Source organism: Bombina bombina, chromosome 4 (genome assembly GCF_027579735.1).
Source record: "Bombina bombina isolate aBomBom1 chromosome 4, aBomBom1.pri, whole genome shotgun sequence".
Classification (NCBI taxonomy): domain Eukaryota; kingdom Metazoa; phylum Chordata; class Amphibia; order Anura; family Bombinatoridae; genus Bombina; species Bombina bombina.
This window is the reverse complement of record NC_069502.1, coordinates 48698083-48719048: the sequence shown is the minus strand read 5'-3', so window position 1 is coordinate 48719048 and position 20966 is coordinate 48698083.

Here is a 20966-nt window from a genome sequence, read left to right as displayed (position 1 = left end):
TTCATCATATCTTATAATTTACTATAAAAAAAATTATAAAATATGAGGAAAAAAATGGTAAAAATACACTTTTTCTAACATTGATCCCCAAAATCTGTTACACATCTACAACCACCAAAAAACTCCCATGCTAAATAGTTTCTAAATTTTGTCCTGGGTTTAGAAATACCCAATTTTTACATGTTCTTTGCTTTTTTTGCAAGTTATAGGGCCATAAATACAAGTAGCACTTTGCTATTTCCAAACCACTTTTTTTCAAAATTAGCGCTAGTTACATTGGGACACTGATATCTGTCAGGAATACCTGAATATCCCTTGACATGTATATATTTTGTTTTAGAAGACATCCCAAAGTATTGATCTAGGCCCATTTTGGTATATTTCATGCCACCATTTCACCGCCAAATACCATCAAATAAAAAAAATCGTTCACTTTTTCACAATTTTTTTCACAAACTTTAGGTTTCTCACTGAAATTATTTACAAACAATTTGTGCAATTATGGCATAAATGGTTGTAAATGCTTCTCTGGGATCCCCTTTGTTCAGAAATAGCAAACATATATGGCTTTGGTGTTGCTTTTTGGTAATTAGAAGGCCGCTAAATGCCACTGTGCACCACACGTGTATTATGCCCAGCAGTGAAGGGGTTAATTAGGGAGCATGTAGGGAGCTTGTAGGGTTAATTTTAGCTTTAGTGTAGTGCAGTAGACAACCCCAAGTATTGATCTAGGCACATTTTGGTATATTTCATGCCACCATTTCACCGCAAAATGCGATCAAATTGAAAAAAAAACGCAAAATTTTTCACAATTTTATGTTTCTCACTGAAATTATGTACAAACAGCTTGTGCAATTATGGCACACATGGTTGTAAATGCTTTTCTAGGATCCCCTTTGTTCAAAAATAGCAGACATATATGACTTTGGTGTTGCTTTTTGGTAATTAGAAGGCCGCTAAATGCTGCTGCGCATCACACGTGTATTATGGCTAGCAGTGAAGGGTTTAATTAGGTAGCTTATAGGGAGCTTGCAGGGTTAATTTTAGCTTTAGTGTAGAGATCAGCCTCCCACCTGACACATCACACCCCCTGATCCTTCCCAAACAGCTCTCTTCCCTCCCCCACCCCCCAATTGTCCCCGCCATCTTAAGTACTGGCAGAAAGTCTGCCAGTACTAAAATAAAAGTTTTTTTTTGTTTTGTTTAAAAAAAATAAAAAAAATTCTGCTGTGTAGGACCCCCCCCCCCCTTAGCCCCAACCTCCCTGATCCCCCCCCAAACAGCTCTCTACCCCCCTCCTCTGCCTTATTGTGCACCATATTGGGTACTGGCAGCTGTCTGCCAGTACCCAGTTTGAAATCAAATGCTTATTTTAAGTTTTTCTGTAGTGTAGCTTACCCCCCTTAACACCCAACCCCCCCCCCACCCTCTCCCAGATCATTAATATTTTTTATTCCCACTCTCTCTCCCACTGAGTCCCACCTTGTGCCTCTTCCACTTTAACTTTTGGCCAGGCAGTTTCACACGTGCACGCGTGCGCACGCTCCCATACACGTGCACGCACACCCACATGCGATCCCGCCCCCCTCCTCTACTGATGGCCGCCTACTCGCCTCCCTGGACACGCTACCACCCACCAACGATCATAGCCACCAATAGCCAATGCAGAGAGGGCCACAGAGTGGCTCTCTCTGCATCGGACTGCTTAAAAAAGTTATTGCAGGATGCCTCTATATCGAGGCATCACTGCAATAACATGAAACCAGCTGGAAGCGATCAGGATCGCTTCCACTGCTTTCAAAGACCAACGACGTACAGGATACGTCCTTGGTCGTTAAGGAGATTTTTTTGGAGGACGTACCCTGCACGTCGTTGGTCATTAAGGGGTTAAATATATAATTTTATTACTAAATTCATCACAATGATTTAAATAACTATGCTATGTACAATGCTGGTGTATAACTTTTCCTTTATTTTAAATAAATTGATATGTGCAAATAACTGTTATATAGTTCATTATTGTATGTCAAACAATATTTAAAGATCCCATTTTGTAACTGAAGGAGGGTGCACAGACAGGAGTGAGAAATCAGCCTAAAAATGAGGCAAATTCTATTTTTTCGTTCAAACCATTGGGAGATAATGTGTTCAATTTATGCATCCATCTTGTTTCTTTTTGTAATAGAATTTTGTCAATATCACCTCCACGCATACTCAATTTGACCGATTCTATTCCAATGAAACAAAGATCATCTATTTTAGACCCATGAAATTGAGCGAAATGTCTCGCTACTGGGCTATCAATATTGAATTCTTTTATATCATCCCTATGTTCTGTAATCCGGCAGTGTAATTCTCTAAAGGTTTTTCCTACATAAAAATATTTACAGGAACAATAGAGAAGATATATTACTCCTTTGGTGGAGCAATTAATGAACGAATTGATGTTATATCTTATCCCTGTATTCGTACTTAAGGTCTTGTTTTTTTGCATAAACTGGCAATAAACGGAATGACCGCAATGGGAGCTACCCACTATTTTTTGAGCATTACGTTCTAACCAATTACATGTAGGAACTTTGTTAAACTCACTTCTAACAAGAAGGTCTTTTAAGTTGCTAGGTCTCCTTGCAGTCATTAGTGGGTAATCTCCCACATACTGGTGTAGTGTAGAATCATTAGTAAGTAAATGCCAGTTTTTATTAAGGACATTTTTCACCTTACTCCAATGGGCATTATATTTTGTTATAAATCTGATCTTGATATCCTCAACATTTTCACTTTTATTTTTACTTTGGTACAGAAGGTCTATTCTTTGATGTTGGGATGCTCTATAAAGAGCTCTCTTCACACATCTTTTTGAATAGCCTCTCTCATGGAAACGGGTCGCCATTTCTTTTGCTTGTTTTCTAAAGGTTTGGTCTTCAGAGCAAATTCTGCGTAACCGCAAAAACTGCCCGTAAGGAATACCTTTTTTCAAATTTTCTGGATGGTGACTCGATCCCAGGAGTAGGCCATTAGTTGCAGTGGATTTTCGGAATACTTCTGTTTCTATTTTCCCTTCTTTTTTACTGATTTTTAAATCTAAAAAATTAATTGAACTCAAATCATGATTGCATGTCAAAAAAATATTTCGATCATTGCAATTTAAAAGGGAAATAAATTTGAGCAACTCTTCTTCTGTGCCATCCCATAACAGGAGAATATCATCCACATATCTTATCCAGAGGGCTACATGTGCACCAACCATGTCTGCATGTTCGCCAAAAACAATCTGGTTTTCCCATCCGCCTAGATGCAAACAGGCATAGGTTGGGGCACATGTAGCCCCCATGGCTGTTCCTTGTTTTTGTTTGTAACACTTACCATCAAAAATGGTTATTCTCTAAAACAAATTTGAGCAATTCAATCACAAACTTAGTATGTCTCTTATAGCCCAAACCCCTTGTATTTAGGAAATATTCACATGTTGTAAGTCCAGTAGAGTGAGGGATGGACGAATATAGGGATTCAACGTCCAGAGAGACCAAAATGATCTCTTCAGTGACATTGATTCCATCAAGTTTTTTAATTACGTCTGTTGAATCTTGCACAAATGTGCGTAGATCATTTACAAATGGCTGCAAAAATCTGTCAATATAGTTACTAATTCCTTCAGTTGGACCCCCTATCCCCGAAATTATGGGACGTCCCGGTGGGTTTTTAATGGATTTGTGCAGTTTGGGAATCCAGTAAAAAACTGGTATTTTGGGTTTATGATTATATAGAAATCCAAATTCCTGACCAGTAACTAGATTGTTTGCATCATTCAATATGAAAAGTATGAAGTATGAAGATTTAGTATATTGAGTTTGGTCCAATAATTGCTGCATTGCCTCTTTAATATAGTACTCTTGATTAAGGATAACCACATTTCCTCCTTTGTCGGCCGGTTTTATGACCAACTCCGGATGATTGGTTAATTCTTTAAGGGCTCTGCGTTCAGATTTTGTAAGATTGTCATTTACAATCCCTTTGGCCTGAATTTATGCTAAGTCATGAGAAACATTTTGTACAAAAACTGAGATGTTAGGAATGGAGGAAAAAGAGGGCATGTAGGTAGATTTTTTCTTTAAATCAGTTTTTGGAAGGATATCAGTAATCTCACTACCTTGCTCAGAAAGTAAAGTTTCTAAGCAATCTAGGGTATCCCTCTCTTGTCTACACTCTAGATCAATTTGGATTTTAGGTGTCATAATCTTTTTTAAGGCAAGTTTCCTCGCAAATAGATGTAAGTCTTTTGTGACCTCAAAAAGATCTAAACTGTTAGTGGGGCAAAAACTAAGTCCCTTTTCTAATACCTTAATGTGTTCACAATTTAATGGAAAAGAAGAAAGATTAACTATACTCATCTAGTGGGGGAGGGGATGGGAATCCAGAAGTGACTCACTTCCCTCCTCTAGTTGTATCTCAAGCGGTTTCTGGTCATCATGTATTGACTTTGATGTTGTCTGTTCTCCCTTCCTCTCCCATCTCTCCTTTCCTGAGACCCTCCCATGCCTCTTCCTCCCTCCTTGTCTAGTCCTACCCCTAAAGGGTGCATACGTTGACTTATAACAAAATATAATGCCCATTGGAGTAAGGTGAAAAATGTCCTTAATAAAAACTGGCATTTACTTACTAATGATTCTACACTACACCAGTATGTGGGAGATTACCCACTAATGACTGCAAGGAGACCTAGCAACTTAAAAGACCTTCTTGTTAGAAGTGAGTTTAACAAAGTTCCTACATGTAATTGGTTAGAACGTAATGCTCAAAAAATAGTGGGTAGCTCCCCTTGTGGTCATTGCGTTTGTTGCCATCTTTGTTTCATTGGAATAGAATCAGTCAAATTGAATATGCGTGGAGGTGATATTGACAAAATTCTATTACAAAAATAAACAAGATGGATGCATAAATTGAACACATTATCTCCCAATGGTTTGAACGAAAAATTAGAATTTGCCTCATTTTTAGGCTGATTTCTCACTCCTGTCTGCGCACCCTCCTTCAGTTATAAAATGGGATCTTTAAATATTGTTTGACATACAATATACACTATATAACAGTTAGTAGAAAAGAAGAGGCGGATCCATCCAATACTTCCAAAACACTGTGAATTTATTGTAGCAATTTTCTTTCACAAACAATTGTTGCAAAAAACTTCAGAGACACACACTTAAAACCATAGGAGCTGATGTGAGGTCCGGTTTCAGTCTTACATGTTTCGGCGGATCCTGACCGCCTTAATCATAGACCATACCTGAACCTCTACACCTGTAGCCTTTTTACCTGTATACAGGTATACACCCTCAAACATTTACTCCAATCAAATGTATACAATAGGATTTAGCCTCAATCGGCTTAATCCTATAAGTGTCTTTATGTAGCATTTTATAGAAAGACACAGCTAGTTATTAAAAAGCATTTTAAAACTGAAATGGTGGATCTTGAAGCAGATACATCTGAACAGCTCGAAAGGAAACAGACTAAAAAGCCTTTTAAAAGACAAAAATCTAACTTTTATCCCACCAGAACAAGAGGCCCACAGTTAGAGCTTTTTCACAAAAGGGTGTTAGAAGATCTTACAGTTTTAAAAGAAACTGTACAAGTTAAACATAAAAGATCCAACTTGACTCTAAAGAGCCTTGAAGAAAATGAAAATATAGTGATAAAACGATCAGATAAAGGAAATAGTATTGTGGTATGTGATAGGGACTGGTATGTAAATGAGTCTTACAGACAATTAAGAGAAAATGAGGTATACACAAGATTAAGTTCTGATCCAACTTTGAGAATTCAAGAAAAATTACTATCCTAATTAGATGACGGTTTGGAAAATGGGTATCTAGACAGAAAAACATTTGACTCTTTGTATTAAAATGTAAAATAAAGGAAAAGTTATACACCAGCATTGTACATAGCATAGTTATTTAAATCATTGTGATGAATTTAGTAATAAAATTATAGATTTAATGTGGTTTTTAATCTCTTAGAATGTATGTGTATGCGTGTGTTTTATATATTTTATATATTTGTATTTATACAAAGGATTTGTCAAATGCTACATTGGAAGCCGTGCATATAATTTGTTGCAAAAAGTAACTGGCGAAAACAATCTAATAGCGGCATATTGGTTTGCTGTGATTGACAAAGCTTTCAACGAATCACAATAGGACCATACAGAGCCGGTTTCCAATAAAATGGCACTGTAATCGATGTGACGTCAACACCCGGAAGAAGCTCCACGCTGCTTTTGAGAAAAGGAGTGAAAATAGCATCAGGACTCCTTGGTGTTTGCAGCCCTTTTATCAGCGGATCCCCCACATGACTTGATCTGACCTACCCCAGGATATTCGACATTATGGGAGCAATGAAGAAGGGAGGAGCGGCCGCATGAAGCAATACAGGTATCTGTGTGAACTGTCACTTGCAACAAAGAAAGCTTATAGGCAACACATACCTGTGAAAGAATATGTAGAGACATACGGCTCCCCCTCTGTAATGCTCTAAGGTATCTCACGATTGTTGTGAATAGGGGTATAGGTCTAACTCGCCTGGTTTCGAGACACCTTGGGTACACTTATCCTCTTTTGGATTACAATAATAATAGTTCATTTAAAGACGGTATTCATCAATATTTCATTACCTGGTGCTCCACATGACTCTCGGCCAGTGTGGTTTTCACATGCTATTTTGGGATCCCCTGTTTGAATGCGATGTGCATGTTTGTGTGTATGCTTATTTAATTAAATGTACTTTTTCACTTTGTGACATATTGAATCTTTTGTGTACTTTTCTACTATACAGTTGTGCTGAGTTTGCCTAGACTTTTAGAAACTCCTTATTGTGGAGTTTCTACTTTCTATCTGACTTTGTTGTATATATTTTTCTAGGCAGCACCTGTAATTTTATAATTACATGAATTAGTGTGCAACTCTTTTGTTTGTTTTTCTTGTTTACTATAATAGACTCTTTATCTATGAGGATATTCCTTACAAACTTGCCCTCCAGACCTCCTTAAGGCCCTCTGTGGCTTGGTGTATGGAGGTGATTGGTCTCATGGTGTCCAGCCTGGACATCATTCCTTTTCCCAGATTCCATCTCAGACCACTACAGCTGTGTATGCTGAGACAGTGGAACGGTGATCATTCAGATCTGTCTCAACAGATTTCTTTGGACAACTGGTCGAGAGAATCGCTCTCCTGGTGGCAATGTCCAGATCACCTGTCCCAAGGGAAATCCTTCTTGAGACCATCCTGGGAGATTGTGACTACGGACGCAAGTCTATCAGGATGGGGAACTGTTTGGGGTGCCAGGAAGGCACAGGGCCTGTGGACTCGAGAGGAATCCTTCCTCCCGATCAACATTCTGGAACTTCGGGCAATCTTCAATGTTTTGAAAGCTTGGCCTCTTCTGGATTCGTCCCAGTTTAATCAGACAACATAACCTCGGTGGCTTACATCAACCATCAGGGGGGAACGAGATGCTCCCTAGCAATGAGGGAAGTATCTTGGATTTTGGAGTTGGCGGAGACCCACAACTTCTTGCTGTCAGCGACCCACATTTTGGGTGTGGACAACTAGGAAGCGGATTTCCTCAGCAGACAATCCTTTCATCCGGGGGAATGGTCTCTCTGTCCCGAGGTGTTTGCAGAGATTTGCAACAAATTGGGGACTCCGGAGATAGATCTCATGGCGTCCCGGCTCAATTCCAAGCTACCCAGATATGGGTTGCAGTCCAGGGATCCTCAAGCGAAACTAAAAGATGCATTAGCAGTACTTTGGAGGATCAATCTGATTTACATTTTCCCGCCGTTATCATTTCGTCCTCGTGTAGTGGCCTGCATCAAGCAGGAGCAGGCATCAGTGATACTGATTGCTCCATCGTGGCCACGAAGGATGTGGTTCATGGACCTGGTGGGGATGTCCTCATCTCCTCCATGGAAGTTACCTTGTCGCAGGGATCTGCTGGAACAGGGTCCTTTTGTTCATCAAGATCTAGATTCTCTGAGGCTGACTGTGTGTAGATTGAACGCTTAGTCCTAGCCAAGAGAGGTTTCTCTGAGAGGGTTATTGATACTCTCATTCAGGCTCGTAAGCCTGTTACTCGTCACATCTATCATAAGGTGTGGAGAGCTTACTTATTCTGGTGTGAAGAAAGTGGTTTAGCCTGGCATAAGGTTACGGATGCCAGGATACTTTCTTTTCTCCAGGAGGGTCTGGAGAAGGGCCTTTCTTCCAGTTCCCTGAGGGGACAGATTTCAGCCCTATCTGTTTTGCTGCACAAGAGGCTCGCAGATTTCCCTGACATGCAATTTTTCGTTAAGGCTCTGATTAGGATTAGACCTGTGTTTAGATCTAATGCTCCCCCTTGGAGTTTGAATCTTGTTCTTAAGGTTTTGCAACGGGCTCCGTTTGAGGCTATGCATTCGGTTGACATCAAATTGTTGTCCTGGAAGGTTCTTTTTCTATTGGCTATGGCGTTGGCACGCAGAGTTTCTGAAATAGTGAGCCTCCTTATCTGGTCTGCCACACTGATAAGGCTGTCCTACGTACCTGCTTGGGTTTTCTTCCTAAGGTTGTGTCTGATCACAACATCAATCAGGAGATTGTGGTTCCTTCCTTGTGTCCTAATCCTCCTTCTTTGAAGGAACGTTTACTTCATAATTTGGATGTGGTTTGAGCTTTGAAGTTTTATCTTCAAGCTACAAAGGATTTTAGACAAACTTCTTCCTTGTTTGTTATCTACTCTGGGACGCGTAAGGGTCTGAAGGCTTCTTTGACTTTCTTATCTTTTTGGTTGAGGAGTGCTATACACTTAGCTTATGAGTCAGTGGGACTTAGACCTCCTCAGAGGATTACGGTTCATTCCACTAGAGTGGTGGCTTCCTCTTGGGCCTTTAAGAGCGAGGCCTCTATGGATCAGATTTGTAAGGCGACTACCTGGTCCTCCTTACATACTTTTTCTAAATTTTACAAGTTTGCCATTTTTGCTTTGGCCGAAGCAGCTTTTGGGAAAAAGGTTTTGCAGACTGTGGTGCCCTCAGATTAGGGTCTGTCTCTCTTTTACCCCTCCCGTTATCATTCAGTGTCCTCTAGAGCTTGGGTATAGTTTTCCCAACAGTAAGGAATGATGCTGTGGACTCTCCTCATAGTAAGAAGGAAAACATAAATTATGCTTACTTGATCATTTCAATTCCTTCTGTATGAGGAGAGTCCACTGCTCCCGCCCGTATACTCCGATGGGCAGACCAAAATTAGGTTTTCTCTTCTGGTACCATTTATACCCTGATATTTCTCCTACTGTTCCTTGTTCCCTTGGCAGAATGACTGGGATATGAGGGAAGTAGGGGGAGTATTTAAGCCTTTGGCTGGGGTGTCTTTGCCTCCTCCTGGTGGCCAGGTTCAGTATTTCCCAACAGTAAGGAATGATGCCATGGACTCTCCTCATACAGAAGGAAATTAAATTATCAGGTAAGCATAATTTATGTTTTTGTGATATGTAATAAATATGTTTTTTGTGCTGTAAGTGTGTGTTTTTATATGTAGTTTTTGTAAAGCTAATATGGTAAAGATAAAACACTAAGGCTTATCTTAGAGCTACCATTCCTGAACATATAAACTACATGCCAACTACAAAACTAAAATTAATCTAATTTTTAAACGGATATGATACCCAAATGATGCAGCATAGCAGTAAAAAGCTGACTAGAAAATATCACCTGAACATCTCTATGTAAATCCGGAAGATATTTTACCTCAAATTTCCTAAGTATTCACACCCCACTGTAAAGAGGATTTAAGCAACCATTCAGAATGCTTGTCCCAGGACTTGCATGGGAGTGTGCATCTGGCATGTGCAGGCACAGTCATGTTATTTTCCTATTCAGTTGATCTAAGAAAAGGCAAAGCATTACCTCAGCACTGCTGATTGGATTCTTTTTTTTTACAGAGATGCTCAAGTGATATTTTCTTGTCAGCTTTTTACAGTTATGCTGAATAACTTTCAAGTTATTTAGCATATGAGTATTAAGTCTCATTAATGATCTTATATAGTGTAAAACTAAGTATAATTTGTGGGATGGTGCTGTGGTTCCCATTGGCTGGTTATAGCTTCATTCATTTTTAATCAACTTTCTAATTTGCTTCTATTATCAAATTATTTTCATTCTCTTGGTATCATTTATTAACCTGTCCAAAAATCCAGAATACATCTTCTCCCATCGAAACACCCAGCCAGGAATTGGTTTTAAATAAAGACATTCCTTATAATTTCACAAAATAATTCTTTCTTGTTCATTTCTTGCAAATAATTATTAAACATATTGGGCTAGATTGCAAGTGGAGGGCTAAATATCGCTTGCGTGCAAGTTGTGCAGTACGGCTATACCTCTGAAAAATTGGCCACTGCGTGGGGAATATGCAGGTCTCCCGTATTACAAGTCTTGTCGGTTTGGCTATGCTGCAGCATTTTAGCCTTTACGAAATTCTCCATTCCGCACTCAAAAAATGACTTTTGAGTGCGGAATTTTCATTGCGCCTGTATTACAGGTTGTGCGGTCTGGCTATAACACTTGCATTATAGCTTATACTGCCACAATCCATTCCGCTATCTGAGACAAGTAGATTTTGCGGAAAATAAAATGTTTCACAAAATTCATAACTAAAATGTTACAACACAATACTACTATAATAAAGTTATTAACCCCTAAACCGCCAACCCCCACATCGCTATTACTATAATAAAGTTATAAACCCCTAAACCACCGCCCCCCCCACATCGCTACTACTATAATAAACCTATTAACCCCTAAGCCATCAGCCCCCCACATCGCTACTAATAAAATAAACCTATTAACCCCTAAACCGCCATCTCTCACAATGCAAATAACTAATTTAATCACTAAGCCCCCTAACCTAACACTCCCTAAATTAACCACAATTACATAAAATAAAAAAATACTGAGTTAAAATTAACATAAAAAATCCTAACATTACTTAAAAAACCCCAACTAAGATTAATTTAAAATAAATAAATCTAAAATTACAAAAAAATTAAGTCTAAAATTACAGAAAAAAAGAAACCAAAAAAAGTTAAACCTAATCGAATACCCCAATAAAAATAAAAAAGCCACGCCAAAATAAACACTAAGCTACCAAAGTTTAGGCTTTTTTTTATTTTTTTGGTGTTTTTTTTTTTTTTTTTAGATTAGGGATTTTTTTATTTTAATGGGCTGCAAAAGAGCTGATTGCCCTTTTAAGGGTAATGCCCATACAAATTCCCCTTTAGGGGCAATGGGTAGCTTAGGTTTTTTTTCAGTGTTAGTTTTTTTTTTATTCGGGGGTGTTTGGTGGGTGGGGGAGTTCTACTGTTGTGGGGACTTAGTATTTTTTGAAGTAAAAGAGCTGTTAAACTTAGAGCAGTGCCCTACAAGAGGCAATTTTAAGGGCTATTGGTAGCTTAGTGTTAGATTAGGGGGTGTTTTTATTTTTACAGGGGCATTAGATTAGGTTTAATTTTTTTTATTTTTGATAATTTGGTTTATTTTTTTCTGTAATTTTAGACTTTTTATTTTTTGTAATTTTAGATTTATTTATTTTAATTTAATCTTAGTTGGGTTTTTTTTAAGTAATGTTAGGATTTTTTATTTTAATTTAACTTAGTATATTTTTATTTTATGTAATTTGGGTTAATTTAGGGGGTGTTAGGTTAGGGGGCTTAGTGATTAAATTTGTTATTTGCGTTCTGGGGGGATGGCGGTTTATAGGTTAATAGTTTAATTAGGTTTATTGCGTTGTGGGGATGGCGATTTTGGGGTTAATAGGTTTATTTTATTAGTAGCTATGTGGGGGGGCCGGCGGTTTAGGGGTTAATAGGTTTATTAGTAGCGATGTGGGGGCTGGCGGTTTAGGGGTTAATAGTTTTATTATAGTAGTAGCGATGTGGGGGGCCGGTGGTTTAGGGGGTAATAGTTTTATTTAGGTCTTAGTGATGCAGGGGGCAACGGTTTTGGTGGTTAATCACTTTATTTAGTATTGGCGATGTTAGGGGGCTGCAGATTAACGGTATTTAGACTAGTGGTTTATGTTAAGGTTACGTTTTTACATAACTTTCTTTTCCCCATAGACATAAATGGGAATTGAGCTCCGGCAATCGCCATTCCGCGATTGAAGGTGTTAGTTTTTTTCTAACACTTTCTCTACATTGATGTCTATATGGAAAAAAGTGCAAAAAATTCTTTCATATTGGCAAGAGTCCATGAGCTAGTGACGTATGGGATATACATTCCTACCAGGAGGGGCAAAGTTTCCCAAACCTCAAAATGCCTATAAATACACCCCTCACCACACCCACAATTCAGTTTAACGAATAGCCAAGAAGTGGGGTGATAAAGAAAGGAGTAAAAAACATCAACAAAGGAATTTGGAAATAATTGTGCTTTATACAAAAAAAATCATAACCACCATAAAAAAAGGGGTGGGCCTCATGGACTCTTGCCAATATGAAAGAAATGAATTTATCAGGTAAGATCTTATATAAATTATGTTTTCTTTCATGTAATTGGCAAGAGTCCATGAGCTAGTGACATATGGGATAGCAATACCCAAGATGTGGAACTCCACGCAAGAGTCACTAGAGAGGGAGGGATAAAATAAAAACAGTCCTTTCACTGAAAAAAAATAATCCACAACCCAAATATAAGTTTATTCTCAAAAATAAAAGGAAAATTTTAAATCATAAGCAGAAGAATCAAACTGAAACAGCTGCCTGAAGAACTTTCCTACCAAAAACTGCTTCCGAAGAAGCAAATACATCAAAATGGTAGAATTTAGTAAATGTATGCAAAGAAGACCAAGTTGCTGCTTTGAAAATCTGATCAACTGAAGCTTCATTCTTAAAAGCCCAAGAAGTGGAAACTGATCTAGTAGAATGAGCTGTAATTCTCTGAGGCGGGGCTTTACCTGACTCCAAATAAACTTGATGAATCAAAAGCTTTAACCACGATGCCAAAGAAACGACAGAAGCCTTCTGACCTTTCCTGGAACCAGAAAAGATAACAAATAGACTAGAAGTCTTCCTGAAATCTTTAGTAGCTTTAACATAATATTTCAGAGCTCTCACCACATCCAAAGAATGTAAAGATCTCTCCAAATAATTCTTGAAGGGATAACAATGTATCTATTAATGTTGTTAGAATTCACAACCTTAGGTAAGAATTTAAATGAAGTCCGCAAAACTGGCTTATCCTGATGAAAAATCAGAAAAGGAGATTCACAAGAGAGAGCAGATAATTCAGAAACTCTTCTAGCAGAAGAGATGGCCAAAAGGAGCAACACTTTCCAAGAAAGTAGTTTAATGTCCAAAGAATGCATAGGCTCAAATGGAGGAGCCTGTAAAGCCTTCAAAACCAAATTAAGACTCCAAGGACGAGAGATTGATTTAATGACAGGCTTGATACGAACCAAAGCCTGTACAAAACAGTGAATATCAGGAAGTTTAGCAATTTTTCTGTGGAATAAAACAGAAAGAGCAGAGATTTGTCCTTTCAAGGAACTTGCAGACAAACCTTTATCCAAACCATCCTGAAGAAACTGTAAAATTCTAGGAATTCTAAAAGAATGCCAAAAGAATTTATGAGAAGAACATCATGAAATGTAAGTCTTCCAAACTCGATAATAAATCTTTCTAGAAACAGATTTACGAGCCTGCAACATAGTATTAATCACTGAGTCAGAGAAACCTCTATGACTAAGCACTAAGCGTTCAATTTCCATACCTTCAAATTTAATGATTTGAGATCCTGATGGAAACACTGACCTTGAGATAGAAGGTCTGGCCTTAATGGAAGTGGTTAAGGTTGGCAACTGGACATCCGAACAAGATCCGCATACCAAAACCTGTGAGACAGACCATGCTGGAGCCACCAGCAGCACAAACGATTGTTCCATGATGATTTTGGAGATCACTCTTGGAAGAAGAACTAGAGGCGGGAAAATATAAGCAGGTTGATAACACCACGGAAGTGTCAACGCATCCACTGCTTCCGCTTGAGGATCCCTGGACCTGGACAGATACCTGGGAAGTTTTTTGTTTACATGAGATGTCATCAGATCTATTTCTGGATGCCCCCACATCTGAACAATTTGAGAAAACACATCTGGGTGGAGAGACCATTCTCCCGGATGTAAAGTCTGACGACTGAGATAATCCGCTTCCCAATTGTCTATACCTGGGATATGAACTGCAGAAATTAGGCAGGAGCTGGATTCTGCCCAAACAAGTATCCACGATACTTCTTTCATAGCTTGAGGACTGTGAGTCCCACCCTGATGATTGACATATGCCACAGTTGTAATATTGTCTGTCTGAAAACAAATGAACGGCTCTCTCTTCAACAGAGGCCAAAACTGAAGAGCCCTGAGAATTGCACGGAGTTCCAAAATATTGATTGGTAATCTTGCTGCTTGAGATTTCCAAACCCCTTGTGCTGTCAGAGATCCCCAAACAGCTCCCCAACCTGAAAGACTCGCATCTGTTGTGATCACAGTCCAGGTTGGATGAATGAAAGAGGCCCATAGAATTATACGATGGTGATCTAACCACCAAGTCAGAGAAAGTCGAACATTGGGATTTAAGAATATTAATTGTGATATCCTTGTATAATCCCTGCACCATTGGTTCAGCATACAAAGCTGGAGCTCGACAGGAACGAAAACGGTTAGAAGCTTTAGATTTATCCTTAGGTCTTTTATCCTGAGGCAAAAAAAACTCCCTTCCCCCCAGTGACAGTTGAAATTATTGAATCCAACTTAGAACCAAATAATTTATTACCTTGGAAAGAAAGAGATAGCAATCTGGACATAGAAGTCATATCAGCATTCCAAGATTTGAGCCACAAAGCTCTTCTAGCTAAAATAGCTAAAGACATATATTTAACATCAATTTTGATGATATCAAAAATGGCATCACAAATGAAATTATTAGCATGTTGAATCAACTTAACAATGCTAGACAAATCATGATCTGATACTTGTTGCGCTAAAGTTTCCAACCAAAAAGTTGAAGCAGCTGCAACATCAGCCAAAGAAATTTCAGGCCTAAGAAGATGACCTGAATATAAATAAGCCTTGTTTAGATAAGATTCAAGTTTCCTATCTAAAGGATCTTTAAAAGAAGTACTATCTTCTGTGGGAATAGTAGTATGTTTAGCATTAGCAAGAGTAGAGATAGCCCCATCAACTTTGGGGATCTTTTCCCAAAACTCCAATCTAACTGCTGGCAAAGGATACAATTTTTTAAACCTTGAAGAAGGAATAAAAGAAGTACCAGGCCTATTCCATTCTTTAGAAATCATATCAGAAATGGCATCAGGAAATGGAAAAACCTCTGGAATAACCACAGGAGGTTTATAAACAGAATTTAAATGTTTACTAGTTTTAATATCAAGAGGACTAGTTTCCTCCATATCTAATGTAATCAACACTTCTTTTAACAAAGAACGAATATACTCCATTTTAAATAAATAAGAGGATTTGTCAGTGTCAATATCTGAGGCAGGATCTTCTGAATCAGATAGATCCTCATCAGAGAAGGATAAATCAGTATGTTGCCGGTCATTTGAAATTTCATCAACTCTATGATAAGTTTTAAAAGACCTTTTTTGTTTATTAGAAGGCGGAATGGCAGACAAAGCCTTCTGAATAGAATCAGAAATAAATTCTTTTAAATTTACAGGTATATCTTGTGCATTAGATGTTGAGGGAACAGCAACAGGTAATGAACTACTACTGATGGATACATTTTCTGCATGTAAAAGTTTATCATGACAACTATTACAAACCACAGCTGGAGGTATAATCTCCACAAGTTTACAACAAATGCACTTAGCTTTGGTAGAACTGTTATCAGGCAGCAGGGTTCCAACAATGATTTCTGAGACAGGATCAGATTGAGACATCTTGCAAATGTAAGAGAAAAAAAAAAAAAAACAACAACATATTGGGATTTAAGAATATTAATTGTGATATCCTTGTATAATCCCTGCACCATTGGTTCAGCATACAAAGCTGGAGAGGTCTCATATGAAAACAAGCAAAGGGGATCGCGTCTGATGCTGCAGTCATGAGACCTAAAACTTCCATGCACATAGCTACTGAAGGGAATGACTGAGACTGAAGGTTTCGACAGGCTGCAACCAATTTTTAACGTCTCTTGTCTGTTAGAAACAAAGTCATGGACACTGAATCTATCTGAAAACCTAAAAAGGTTACCTTTGTCTGAGGAATCAAAGAACTTTTTAGTTAATTGATCCTCCAACCATGTCTTCAAAGAAACAACACTAGTTGATTCATGTGAGATTCTGCAGAACATAAAGACCGAGCGAGTACCAAGATATCGTCCAAATAAGGAAACACTGCAATACCCCGCTCTCTGATTACAGAGAGTAGGGCACCGAGAACCTTTGAAAAAAATTTTGTAGCTGTCGCTAGGCCAAAAGAAAGAACAACAAATTGTAATGCTTGTCTAGAAAAGAGAATCTCAGGAGCTGATAGTGATCCGGATGAATCCGAATATGAAGATATGCATCCTGTAAGTCTATTGTGGACATATAATGCCCTTGCTGAACAAAAGACAGAATAGTCCTTATAGTCACCATTTTGAAAGTTGGTACTCTTACATATCGATTCAAAATCTTTAGATCCAGAACTGGTCTGAATGAATTTTCTTTTTTTGCTGGAATGCGTGAGAGAAAAAATCTTCTAACAGGTGGTCTTACTCTGAATCCTATTCTGTACCCCTGAGATACAATACTCTGAATCCAATGATTTTGGACCGAATTGATCCAAACATCTTTGAAACATTTTAATCTGCCCCCTACCAGCAGAGCTGGAATGAGGGCGGCACCTTCATGCGGACTTGGGGGCTGGCTTTGATCTCTTAAATGGCTTGGATTTTATTCCAATTTGAAGAAGGCTTCCAATTGGAAACAGATTCTTTGGGGGAAGGATTCGGTTTCTGTTCCTTATTTTGTCGACAGGAACGAAAACGGTTAGAAGCTTTAGATTCACCCTTAGGTCTTTTATCCTGAGGCAAAAAAACTCCCTTCCCCCCAGTGACAGTTGAAATTATTGAATCCAACTTAGAACCAAATAATTGATTACCTTGGAAAGAAAGAGATAGCAATCTAGACTTAGAAGTCATATCAGCATTCCAAAATTTGAGCCACAAAGCTCTTCTAGCTAAAATAGCTAAAGAAATATATTTAACATCAATTTTGATGATATCAAAAATGGCATCACAAATGAAATTATTAGCATGTTGAATAAACTTAACAATGCTAGACAAATCATGATCTGATACTTGTTGCGCTAAAGTTTCCAACCAAAAAGTTGAAGCAGCTGCAACATCAGCCAAATAAATTTCAGGCCTAAGAAGATGACCTGAATATAAATAAGCCTTGTTTAGATAAAATTCAAGTTTCCTATCTAAAGGATCTTTAAAAGAAGTACTATCTTCTGTAGGAATAGTAGTATGTTTAGCAAGAGTAGATATAGCCCCATCAACTTTGGGGATCTTTTCCCAAAACTCCAATCTAACTGCTGGCAAAGGATACAATTTTTTAAACCTTGAAGAAGGAATAAGAGAAGTACCAGGCCTATTCCATTCTTTAGAAATATCAGAAATAGCATCAGGAACTGGAAAAACCTCTGGAATAACCACAGGATGTTTATAAACAGAATTTAAACGTTTACTAGTTTTAATATCAAGAGGACTAGTTTCCTCCATATCTAATGTAATCAACACTTCTTTTAACAAAGAACGAATATACTCCATTTTAAATAAATAAGAGGATTTGTCAGTGTCAATATCTGAGGCAGGATCTTCTGAATAAGATAGATCCTCATCAGAGAAGGATAAATCAGTATGTTGCCGGTCATTTGAAATTTCATCAACTCTATGAGAAGTTTTAAAAGACCTTTTTTGTTTATTAGAAGGCGGAATGGCAGACAAAGCCTTCTGAATAGAATCAGAAATAAATTCTTTTAAATTTACAGGTACATCTTGTGCATTAGATGTTGAGGGAACAGCAACAGGCAATGAACTACTACTGATGGATACATTTTCTGCATGTAAAAGTTTATCATGACAACTATTACAAACCACAGCTGGAGGTATAATCTCCACAAGTTTACAACAAATGCACTTAGCTTTGGTAGAACTGTTATCAGGCAGCAGGGTTCCAACAATGATTTCTGAGACAGGATCAGATTGAGACATCTTGCAAATGTAAGAAAAAAAAAAAAAAACAAAAAAAAACATATAAAGCAAAATTATCAATTTCCTTATGTGGCAATTTCAGGAATGGGAAAAAACAGCATACCCCTCTGATATAGAAAAAAGGCAAGAGGCAAATAGGAATGGGGTCTTAAATAATGAAAATATTTGGTGCCAAGTATGATGCACAACAAACAGAAAAAAAAAATTTGGCGCCAAAAACGTCCGGAAACGAAACACTCACATCATAGATAAAAAAATCTTGTGCCAAGAATGACGCAATAAACTTTGGCATTTTGCGCCCTCGCGAGCCTTATTCTGCCCGCAAATTTAAAAGACAGTCAATTTGAAAAAGAGACTATACCCCAGGTAAGAAATACATTTTCATAAAAAAGCATTTCCCAGATATGAAACTGCAAAAGGAAATATACTGAAAACCTGAATCATGACAAATATAAGTACAATACATATATTTAGAACTTTATATAAATACATAAAGTGCCAAACCATAGCTGAGAGTGTCTTAAGTAATGAAAACATACTTACCAAAAGATACCCATCCACATATAGCATATAGCCAAACCAGTAGTGAAACAGTTATCAGTAGAGGTAATGGAATATGAGAGTATATCGTTGATCTGAAAAAGAAGGTAGGAGATTAATCTCTACGACCGATAACAGAGAACCTATGAAATAGATCCCCTTTAGGAAAACCATTGCATTCAATAGGTGATACTCCCTTCACATCCCTCTGACATTCACTGTACTCTGAGAGGAATCAGGCTTCAAAAAAGCTGAGAAGCGCATATCAACGTAGAAATCTTAGCACAAACTTACTTCACCACCTCCATAGGAGGCAAAGTTTGTAAAACTGAATTGTGGGTGTGGTGAGGGGTGTATTTATAGGCATTTTGAGGTTTGGGAAACTTTGCCCCTCCTGGAAGGATTGTATATCCCATACGTCACTAGCTCATGGACTCTTGCCAATTACATGAAAGAAAAGGTTTTTCAGTAACTTGTAATGGCAGCGCTATGGAGAGTGTGAAACCGCTATTTTTTTGCGTTATTTACGCACCCGGTTTAGCGCGCAACTTGTAATTTTGCCGATTGTTAGGAAGCATTACACTCACGAGAGCGCACTTCCATAGGCTCCTTTTGGAGCCTCGTTCTCATGCCATCACAGCCATCAGAACCTCATGCAGCGAAGGGGGTAAGTAGCGCAGCGATGGCCAGCATTTTTAATATGGCATAAAATAAACAAGGTAAGGAGTTCCATATGATAGGTGCAGTTCTACAAAGTCTTGCCAATCAGAATGTTAGGAGGGAGTGAGAGATGAGAAGTAAATCTTGGACAGAGAGGAGGGGTCAGGTTGGGGGATATTTGCAGGGTAAGGGCAGTGATATAAAAGGGGACAGTGTTGGTGAGGGCTTTGTATGTTATTCTTGAGGCTAAGGGAAGCCAGTGGAGGTGTTGGCAAAAAGGTGCATTATTTGTGAAGCGATGGAAGATGTGCCTGGCAGAGGCATTCATGATGGATTGCAGTGGGGACAAGTGGTAGCTTGGAAGACCCTAGAAGACAGAATTGCAGTATTCAAGGCGGTAAATGATAAGAAAGTGGATGAAAACCTTTGTTGTGAGCAAGTGAAGAATTTTAGAGATATTTTGAAGGTGGAAGAGGAAAGATTTAGCTAAAGATTTAATGTGAGGGAAAATGTGACCCCCACGGCAGCAGGCCTGAGGATTAGAGGTGATGACAGAGATGTCCACAGTTAGTGAAGTTTGAGGAATGGGAAGATTTTTAGAGGAAGGAAATAGAAGGAGATCAGTTTTAGAGAGGTTAATTTTTAGGTAGTGAGAAGCCATCCAGGATGAGATACTAGCTAGGCAGTCAGCAGAGAAGTCAACAGAGAAGAGAAAATGGCTGCTGTAGAAAGGTAGATTTGTGTGTTATCAGCATAAAGATGACACTGAAACCCACAAGATGTAATTAAAAAACCTAGAGATTATGGGGGAGATTTATCAAGCAGTCGATGCTGCTTGCAACGCCCAATGTTTCCGCCGGAAACATAAGTTAAGAGGTAGCGGTCATAAGACAGCTGCTCCTTAACTCATCTGCCACCTCTGAGGTGGCAGATTGCAATCATCCCGATCAGATACAATCAGGATGATTGACACCCCCTGCTAGCGGCCAATTGGCCGCGAATGTGCAGAGGTGGCATTGCACAAGCATTTCACCATGAATGCTTGTGCAATGTTAAATACCTACATCATATGCTGTCTGAATTTAGCGATGTCGGGCGGATACAATTCGCTACAGCGAACCATGCCATCCGCCATTTGTTAAATCCGCCCCAAATGTGTAGACTGAGAAAAGAAGGGACTTATAACTGAGCCTTGAGGGGAGGAGGAAGAGATAGAAAAGCATACACTGAAGGTAGAAACAAAGAAAGAGAGCCACAATAGAGCTCTGTCACAAATATCCAAGAATTGAAGGGTATGGATCAGCAGTGGATGGTCAACAGTGTCAAAGGCTGCAGAAAGGTCTAAAAGAATTATCATGAAGTAGTGTCCTTTAGACATTTGTCACCTTAGTGATTGTAGTTTCTGTAGATTGTTGGGGGTGAAAGCCTGATTGCAAAGGGGTGAGAAGGAGTTCAAATGAGAG